Source organism: Balaenoptera physalus (assembly GCF_965194825.1).
Source record: "Balaenoptera physalus genome assembly, chromosome: X".
NCBI lineage: Eukaryota > Metazoa > Chordata > Mammalia > Artiodactyla > Balaenopteridae > Balaenoptera > Balaenoptera physalus.
Window position 1 is genome coordinate 45797990 of NC_138903.1, and position 10231 is coordinate 45808220.

Below are 10231 nucleotides of genomic sequence, written 5' to 3' on the forward strand. Positions count from 1 at the left end.
CATGAAAAAACTGCAGTGCACTCCAACACCCTCACCCCCATTGAAGGTCAAATGGAGAGCCTAGATGTCTACCCTCACATGGGTGTAGACAGGCACTCCAGACTCTGACCTTGCCAGGATGGTGTCAGAGAAAGGTAAATGGGGATCCAGAACTTTTGTCCTGTCTGGGTGGCAACTAGTTCCACTCCTCACCTCAGATGTCAAGACCATGTGCAGCAGTAATGAGTAGTCCTTCCCCCTTCTGATTGTGGTGATGTCAGAGAATACCTAAGTAGAGAGTCAGAAATTTCACCACCTCTAGGGTAAGGAGTCTACCATCATCTCTGGAAGCGTCAGTGAAGGCAATGTGAGGAGGCTGGACTTCTACACCTACCCAGAAATAATGAAGCACTCCTCCATCCCCACTGGGATGGTGTCAGAGAAGGTCTGTAGAGAGCCATGACTATCACTACCCCTTATCCTTAACAAGGCCACCATACCACTGTGTCAGTAGAAACCACATGGGGTGCAGTAACAAAACACTTCTGCCTCTACCAGCCAGGGTGATATCAGCAGAAGCCTAAAGAGGAGCCTGAATGCCTGCCCCTGCACAGTGGTAATAAGGAGTACCTCTTGCACTCTGGGTGTCAACAGAGGCCAAGTGGAGAACCTGCACTTCAACTCCTACCTAACAGGAATGAGGCAATGCCACCTTTCAACAGCTGGAGCAGTGTCAGAAGATGCTTGCTAAAACATAAATTTAAATAAGATATCGAGTCCCATCACAAAATACACCAAATTTCCAAATTTCAATATGAAATCACTCATCATAGTAAAACTCAATTTGTGTTTTAAATATCTTAGTTCAATTTTTTTTATTATGGCAAAATACACATAACATAAAACTTACTATCTTAAGCATTTTAAAGTGTACAGTTCAGTGGTATTAAGTACATCCATATTGTGCAACCACCACCATCATCCATCTCCAGAATTCTTCATCTTGTAAAACTGAAACTCTGTACCATTAAATGATAACTCCACATGACCCAGCCTCTGGTAACCACCACTCTACTCTTTGTTACTACAAGTTCAGGTTTTTTGTTTGTTTGTTTTTATTATATTCTACATATAAGTGAAATCATGTAGTATTTGTCTTTCTTTGACTTATTTCACTTAGCATAATGCCCTTAAGGTCCATCCATATTGTCACAAATGGCAGGATTACCTTCTTTTTATGACTGAGTAATATTCCATCATATATAATTGGCTATTGTGAATAATGCTGTAATGAACATGGGAGTGCTGATCTCTTTGAGATAGTTGATTGCATTTTCTTCAGATATATACCTAGAAGTGGGATTGCTGAATCATATGTTAATTCTATTTTTAGTTTCTTGAGGAATGTTCATACTGTTTTCCATAGTGGCTGTACCAGTTTACTTTCCCACCAAGAGTGCGTAAAATTTCCCTTTCCTTCACAGTCTCTCCAACACTTGTTGTTGCTTGTCTTTTTGATAATAGCCATTCAAACAGCTGTGAGGTGATAGCACATTGTAGTTTTGATTTGTATTTCCTTGATAATTAGTGAAGTTGAGCATCTTTTCATCTGCCTGCAGGCCATTTGTATGTCTTTGGGGAAATGTCTGTTCAAGTCCTTTGCCCATTTTTTAATAGGATTGTTTATTTTTTCGCTATTCAGTTGTATGCATTCTTCATACGTTTGGATATTAACCTCTTATCAGATAGATGGTTTGTAAGTATTTTCTCCCAGTCTGTAGTGTACCTTTTTATTGTATGGATTGCTTCTTTTTCTGTGCAGAAGCTTTTTTTGTTCCATGCAATGCCACTTGTTTACTTTTGCTTTTCTTACTTGTGCTTTTGTTGTCATATCCAAAAAAATCATTGCTAAGACCAGTTTCAAGGAGGTTTTTACCTATGTTTTCTTTTAGTAATTTTACAGTTTTGAGTCCTATGTTTAAGTCTTTATCTACTTTGAGTAAACTTTTTGTGAGTGATGTAAGATAGAGGTCTGATTTCATTCTTTTGCATGTGAATATACAGTTTTCCCAACACCATTTGCTGAAGAGACTATCTTTTCCCCATTGAATATTCTTGGCTCTCTTATCAAATATTAGTTGACCATATACGCATGGGTTTATTTCTGGGCTCTTGATTATATTCCTTTGGCCTATGTGTCTGTTTTTATGCCAGTACCGTATGGTTCTGATTACTATAAATTTGTAATAAAATTTGAATTCAGGAAGTGTGATGCCTCTGCTTTGTTCTTCTATCTCAGGGATTGCTTTGACTATTCGGGGTCTTTTGTGGTTCCATACAAGTTTTAGGATTATTTTTTCTTCATCTGTGAAAAATACCATTGGCATATTGATATGGATTTCACTGAATCTATAGATGGTTTTGGGTAGTATGGATATTTTAACAATATAAATTCTTCCCATACATGAACATGGAATATCTTTCCACTTGTTTGTGTCTTCCTCAATGTCTTTCATCAATGTTTCACAGGATTCAGTGTACACATCTTTCACCTCTTTCATTAAATTTATTCCTAAGTATTTTATTGTTTTTATGGTATTGTAAATGGGATTATTTTCTTCATCTTTTCAGATAATTTGTTGTTAGAAACACAAGTGATTTTTGTATGTTGACTTTGTATCCTGCAAATTTAGTGAGTTTGTTTATCAGTTCTAAAAGATTTTTTGTGGAGTCTTTAGGGTTTTCTATCATGTCATCTGCAAACGGAGACAATTTTATTCTTCCATTCTGATTTGTGTGCCTTTTATTTCTTTTTTCTTGCCTAATTGCTACAAGAACTTCCAGTACTATGTTTAATGGGAATGGTGAGAGTGGGCAACCTTTTCTTATTCCTGACCTTAGCAGAAAAGCTTTCATAGTTTCACCATTATGAGGTTAGCTGTGAATTTGTCATATATGGCCTTTATTATGTTGAGGTACATTTCTACTACAGCCAAGTTGTTGAAAGTTTTTATTAGGAAAGGATGCTGAATCTTGTTAAATGATTCTTCTGCATACATTGAGATTATGATATGATTTTTGTATTTCATTCTATTAATGTATGTTACATTTGTTGATTTGCATATTTAGACCCATCCTTGCATCACAGGGATAAATCCCACTTGATCGTGGCATATGATCCTTTGAATCTGCTGTTAAATTTGGTTTGCTAGTATTTTGCTGGGAATTTTTATAAATATATTCATCAGGGATATTGGCCTATGGTTTTCTTTTCTTGTATGTCTTTATCTGGCTTTGCTATTAGGGTAATGCTGGCCTCATAAAGTGAGTTTGGGAGTGTTTCCTTCTCTTCAATTTTTTTGGAAGAGCTTGAGAAGGATTGGTATTAATTCTTCATTGAATGTTTGGTAGAATTCTCCTGTGAAGTCATCTGATCATGGGCTTTTCTTTTGTGGGAGTTTTTTTGTTTGTTTTTAATTACTGATTCAATCTTCTTAGTCATTGGTCTGGTCAGCTTTTTTATTTCTTCATGATGCAGACTTGGTAGGTTGTATGTTTCCATAAATTTATCCATTTCTTTTAGAATATCTAATATGATGGCATAAGAGTGTTCTCTCTTTTTTTCTTAGTATAATTAAAAGTTTGTCAATTTTGTTTATGTTTTCAAAAAAACCAACTCTTGGTCCCAGTTCAGAAAGCTTCCTGGGCATGAAGGCTCGGGAGTTATTTCATAATAAGAGTGAGAGCCAATGCAATGAGGATCGCATGATCATCAGTAGCCTTTCTGAGACCCTAAAGACAGAGCTGGGCAAAGATTCAGGTATGGAAACCAAGACTCCCCTGAATCTAGATGGCCTGCACCCATCTCCCCGACACCTGGACAATGTTGGACGTTTCTATGTCCTGGACTACAATGAGACACAGCTAAAGATGATGGTAAATCAGTGTTAACTTGTGTATTGCTGGAAAAGAACAGGAGGTGTGAAAAAAAAAGACTCAGTTTCATTCATCTTTTATATTGTGTTTTTTGGTCTCTTTTTCATTTATTTGTGTTCTGATCTTTGTTATCTTCTTCCTTCTGATAACTTTGGGCTTAGTTTGTTCTTTTTCTATTTCATTGAGGTGTAAAGTTAGGTTGTTTATTTCAGATTTTCTTTTTTCCTAAGTCCCTCTTAGAACTGCTTTTGCTGCATCCTATAAAATTTGGAATGTTGTGCTTCTATTAGTGTTTTTTTTAATACATATTTTTTGTTTGCTTTTAGTTTCTTCTTTGATCTATTGGTTGTTCATAAACATGTTGTTTAATCTCTACATATTTTTAAATTTTTCTGTTTTCCTTCTGTTATTTAGTGTCATACCACTGTGGTCTGAAAAAATACATGATATGATTTCATCCATCTTAAGGTTTTTTTTACATATTTATTTATTTACTTAGGCTGTGCTGGGTCATAGTTGTGGCACACAGGATATCCACTGTGACATGCAGGAACTTTAGTTGTGGCATGTGAACTCTCAGTTGCAGCATGCATGCAGGATCTAGTTCCCTGAAGAGGGATCGAACCCAGGCCCGCAGCATAGGGAGCGCACAGTCCTACCCACTGGACCACCAGAGAAGTACCTCATTCATCTTTTTTTAAAAAAAACATCTTTATTGGAGTATAATTGCTTTACAATGTTGTATTAGTTTCTGCTGTATAACAAAGTGAATCAGCTATATGTATACATATATCCCCATATCCACTCCCTCTTGCACCTCCCTCCCACCCTTACTATGCCACCCTTCTAAGTGGTCTAAAGCACCGAGCTGATCTCCCTGTGCTATTCAGCTGCTTCCCACTAGCTATCTACTTTATATATGGTAGTGTATATATGTGAATACTACTCTCTCTCTTCGTCCCAGCTTACACTTACCCCTCCCTGTGTCCTCAAGTCCATTTTCTACGTCTGCAACTTTATTCCTGTCCTGCCCATAGTTTCATCAGAAAATTTTTTTTTAATATTCCATATATGTGTTAGCATATGGTATTTGTTTTTCTCTTTCTAACCTACTTCACTCTGTATGACAGACTCTAGGTCCATCCACCTCACTACAAATAACTCAATTTTGTTTTTTATGGCTGAGTAATCTTCCATTGTATATATGTGCCAGATCTTCTTTATCCATCTATCTGTTGACGGACACTTAGGTTGATTCCAAGTCCTGGCTACTGTAAATACTGCTGCAATGAACATTGTGGTACATGTCTCTTTTTGAACTATGGTTTTCTCAGGGTATATGCCCAGTAGTGGGATTTCTGGGTCATATGGTAGTTCTGTTTTTAGTTTTTTAAGGAACATCCATAATGTTCTCCATAGTGGCTGTATCAATTTACATTCCCACCAACAGTGCAAGAGGGTTCCCTTTTCTCCACACTCTCTCCAGCAGTTATTATTTGTAGATATTTTGATGATAGTCATTCTGACCAGTGTGAGGTGATACCTCACTGTTGTTTTGATTTGTATTTCTCTAATGATTAGAGATGTTGAGCAACCTTTTGTGTGTTTGTTGGCAATCTGTATATCTACTTTGGAGAAATGTCTATTTAGGTCTTCTGCCCATTTTTGGATTGGTTTTTTTTTTTTTTTATTTTGAGCTGCATGAGCTGCTTCTATATTTTGGAGATTAATCCTTTGTCAGTTGCTTCGTGTGCAGATATTTTCCCCCATTCTGAGGGTTGTCTTTTCGTCTTGTTTATGGATTCCTTTGCTGTGTAAAAGCTTTTAAGTTTCATTAGGTCCCACTTGTTTATTTTTGTATTTACTTCCATTTCTCTAGGAGGTGAGTCAAAAGGGATCTTGCTGTGATTTATGTCATAGAGTGGTGTGACTATGTTTTCCTCTAATAGTTTTATAGTGTCTGACCTTTCATTTAGTGCTTTAATCCATTTCAAGTTTATTTTTGTGTATGGTGTTAGGAAGTCTTCTAATTTCATTCCTTTACATGTAGCTATCTAATTTTCCCAGCACCACTTACTGAAGAGGTTGTCTTTTCTCCATTGTATATTCTTGCCTCCTTTATCAAAGATAAGGTGACCATATGTGTATGGGTTTATCTCTGGGCTTTCTATCCTGTTGAATTGATCTATATTTCTGTTTTTGTGCCAGTGCCACAGTCTTGATTACTGTAGCTTTGTAGTATAGTCTGATGTCAGGGAGCCTGATTCCTCCACCTCCATTTTTCTTTCTCAAGATTGCTTTGGCTATTCGGGGTCTTTTGTGTTTCCAAACAAGTTGTGAAACATTTTGTTCTAGATCTGTGAAAAATGCCATTGGTAGTTTGATAGGTATTGCATTGAATCTGTCAATTGCTTTGGGTAGTATAGTCATTTTCACAATGTTGATTCTTCAAATCCAAGAATATGGTATATCAATCTATCTATTTGTTTCATCTTTAATTTCTTTCATCAGTGTCTTATAGTTTACTGCATATAGGTCTTTTGTCTCCCTAGGTAGGTTTATTCCTAGGTATTCTATTCTTTTTGTTGCAATGGTAAATGGGAGTGTTTCCTTAATTTCTCTTTCAGATATTTCATTAAAAGTATATAGGGACGCAAGAGATTTGTATGCATTAAATTTGTATTCTGTGACTTTACCAAACTCACTGAGTAGCTTTAGTAGTTTTCTGGTAACATCTTTAGGATTCTCTATGTATAGTTATCATGTCATCTGCAAACAGTGACAGCTTTAGTCCTTCTTTTCCAATTTGGATTCATTTTATGTCTTTTTTTTCTCTGATTGCTGTGGCTAAAACTTCCAAAACTACGTTGAATAATATTCGTGAATCTGGGAAACCTTGTCTTGTTCCTGATCTCAGTGGAAATGGTTTCAATTTTTCACCATAGAGAACGATGTTGGCTGTAGGTTTGTATGGTCTTTATTATGTTGAGGTAAGTTCCCTCTACGCCTACTTTCTGGAGGGTTTTTTTCATAAATCGGTGTTGAATTTTGTCGAAAACTTTTTCTGCATCTATTGAGAAGATCATATGAATTTTATCCTTCAGTTGGTTTATATGGTGTATCACATTGATTGATTTGCATATATTGAAGAATCCTTGCATTCCTGGGATAAACAACACTTGATCATGGTGCATGATCCTTTTAATGTGTTGTTGGATTCTGTTTGCTAGTATTTTGCTGAGGATTTTTGCATCTATGTTCATCAGTGATATTGACCTGTAGCTTTCTCTCTTTGTGATATCTTTGTCTGGTTTTGGTATCAGGCTGATGGTGGCCTTGTAGAATGAGTTTGGGAGTGTTCCTCCCTGTGCTATATTTTGGAAGAGTTTGAGAAGGATAGGTGTTAGCTCTTCTTTAAATGTTTGATAGAATTTGCCTGTGAAGCCATCTGGTCCTTGGCTTTTGTTTGTTGGAAAATTGTTAATCACAGTCTCAATTTCAGTGCTTGTGATGGGTCTTTTTTTTTTTTTCTATTTCTTTCTGCTTCAGTCTCAGAAGGTTGTTGTTTTCTAAGAATTTGTCCATTTCTTCCAGGTTGTCCATTTTATTGGCATATACTTGCTTGTAGTAATCTCTCATGATCCTTTATATTTCTGAAGTGTCAGTTGTTACTTCTGCTTTTTCGTTTCTAATTCTATTGATTTGAGTCTTCTCCCTTTTTTTCTTGATAAGTCTGGCTAATGGTTTATCAATTTTGTTTATCTTCTCAAAGAATCACCTTTTAGTTTTATTGATTTTTGCTCTTGTTTCCTTCATTTCTTTTTCATTTACTTCTGATATGATATTTATGATTTCTTGCCTTCTCCTAGCTTTGGGTTTTTTTTGTTCTTCTTTCTCTTATTGCTTTAGGTGTAAGGTTAGGTTGTTTATTTCAGATATTTCTTGTTTCTCGATGTAGGATTGTATTGCTATATACTTCCCTCTTAGAATTGCTTTTGCTGCATCCCATAGGTTTTGGGTCATCATGATTTCACTGTCAATTGTTTCTAGGTATTTTTTGATTTCCTCTTTGATTTCTTCAGTGATCTCTTGATTAGAAAGTAGTGTATTGTTTAGCCTCCATGTGTTTGTATTTTTTACAGATTTCTTCCTGTAATTGATATCTAGTCTCATAGCATTGTGGTCAGAAAAGATACTTGATATGATTTCAATTTTCTTAAATATACCAAGGCTTGATTTGTGACCCAAGATGTGATATATTCTGGAGAATATACCATGAGCACTTGAGAAGAAAGTGTATTCTGTTGATTTTGGATGGAATGTCCTATAAATATCAATTAAGTCCATCTTGTTTAATGTGTCTCTTAAATGCTGAATTCTCTTAGCTTTTGCTTATCTGTAAAGGTTTTAATTTCTCTATCAAATCTGAATGAGATCCTTGCTGGGTAGAGTAATCTTGGTTGTAGGTTTTTCTCCTTCATCACTTTATATATTTCCTGCCACTCCCTTCTGGCTTGCAGAGTTTCTGCTGAAAGATCAGCTGTTAACCTTATGGAGGTTCCCTTATGTGTTATTTGTTGTTTTTCCCTTGCTGCTTTTAATATTTGTTCTTTGTATTTAATTTTTGATAGTTTCATTAATATGTGTCTTGGCGTGTTTCTCCTGGGATTTATCCTGTATGGGACTCTCTGTGATTCTTGGACTTGATTAACTATTTCCTTTCCCATATTAGGGAAGTTTTCAACTATAATCTCTTCAAATATTTTCTCAGTCCCTTTCTTTTTCTCTTTTTCTTCTGGGACCCCTATAATTCGTATGTTGGTGCATTTAATGTTGTCCTAGAGGTGTCTGAAAGTGTCCTCAATTCTTTTCATTCTTTTTTCTTTATTCTGCTCTGTGGTAGTTATTTCCACTATTTTTCTTCCATGTCACTTATCCTTTCTTCTGCCTCAGTTATTCTGCTGTTGATTCCTTCTAGAGAATTTTTAATTTCATTTATTGTGTTGTTCATCATTGTTTGTTTGCGCTTTAGTTCTTCTAGGTCCTGGTTAATCGTTTCTTGTATTTTCTCCATTCTATTTCGAATATTTTGGATCATCTTTACTATCATTATTCTGAATTATTTTCAGGTAGACTGCCAATTTCCTCTTCATTTGTTTGGTCTGGTGGGTTTTTACCTTGCTCCTTCATCTGCTGTGTATTTCTCTGTCTTCTCATTTTGCTTAACTTACTGTGTTTGAGGTCTCCTTTTCACAGGCTGCAGGTTCGTAGTTCCTGTTGTTTTAGGCATCTGCACCCAGTGGCTGAGGTTGGTTCAGTGGGTTGTGTAGGCTTCCTGGTGGAGGGGACTAGTGCCTGTGTTCTGGTAGGTGGGGCTGGATCTTGTCTTTCTGGTGGGCAAGGACGTGTCCAGTGGTGTTTTGGGCTGTCTGTGAACTTAGTGTGAATTTAGGCAACCTCTCTGCTAATGGGTGGGATTGTGTTCATATCTTGCTAGTTTTTTGGTATGGGGCGTCCAGCATTGGAACTTGTTGGCCGCTGGGTGGAGCTGGGTCTTAGTGTTGAGATGGAGATCTCTGGGAGAGCTGTCACCGATTCATATTATGTTTGGCGGGGAGGTCTCTGGTGGTCCAATGTCCTGGACTCGGCTCTCCCACCTCTGAGGCTCAGGCCTGACACCTGGCTGGAGCACCAAGACCCTACCAGCCACCAGGCTCAGAAGAAAGGGAAGAAAGAAATGGCAAAATAGTAATAATAAAATAAAAAAGAGAGCAACCAAACCAATAAACAAATCCACCAATGATAACAAGCACTAAAATCTAAACTAAGATAAATGTAAAACTCAGAAACAAATTCATCACAGAAAGCAAGCCCCAAGTCTACTGTTGCCCCCAAAGTCCACTGCTTCAATTTTTGAAACATTCCTTGTCCATTCAGTTATTCCACAGATGCAGGGTTTATCAAGTTGATTGCAGAGATTTAATCTGCTGCTCCTGAGGCTGCATGGAGAAATATCCCTTTCTCTTCTTTGTTTGCCCAGCTCCTAGGTTTCAGCTTCGATTTTGGTCCTGCCTCTGCATGTAAGACCCCTTCAGGCATCTGTTCCCCACCCAGACAGGAAGGGTTTAAAGCAGCGTCTAATTAGGGCTCTCTTGCTCAATCAGGCTGTGGAGAGGGAGGGGTACAGTAGTCATAATTGAGATGCGGGGCAAGCCTGCAGTGACAGAGGCTGGCGTGACATTGCCACAGCCTGAGGTGTGCCATGTATTCTCCCAGGGAAGTTGTCCCTGGATCTCGGGACTCCCTCCCAGGTAGT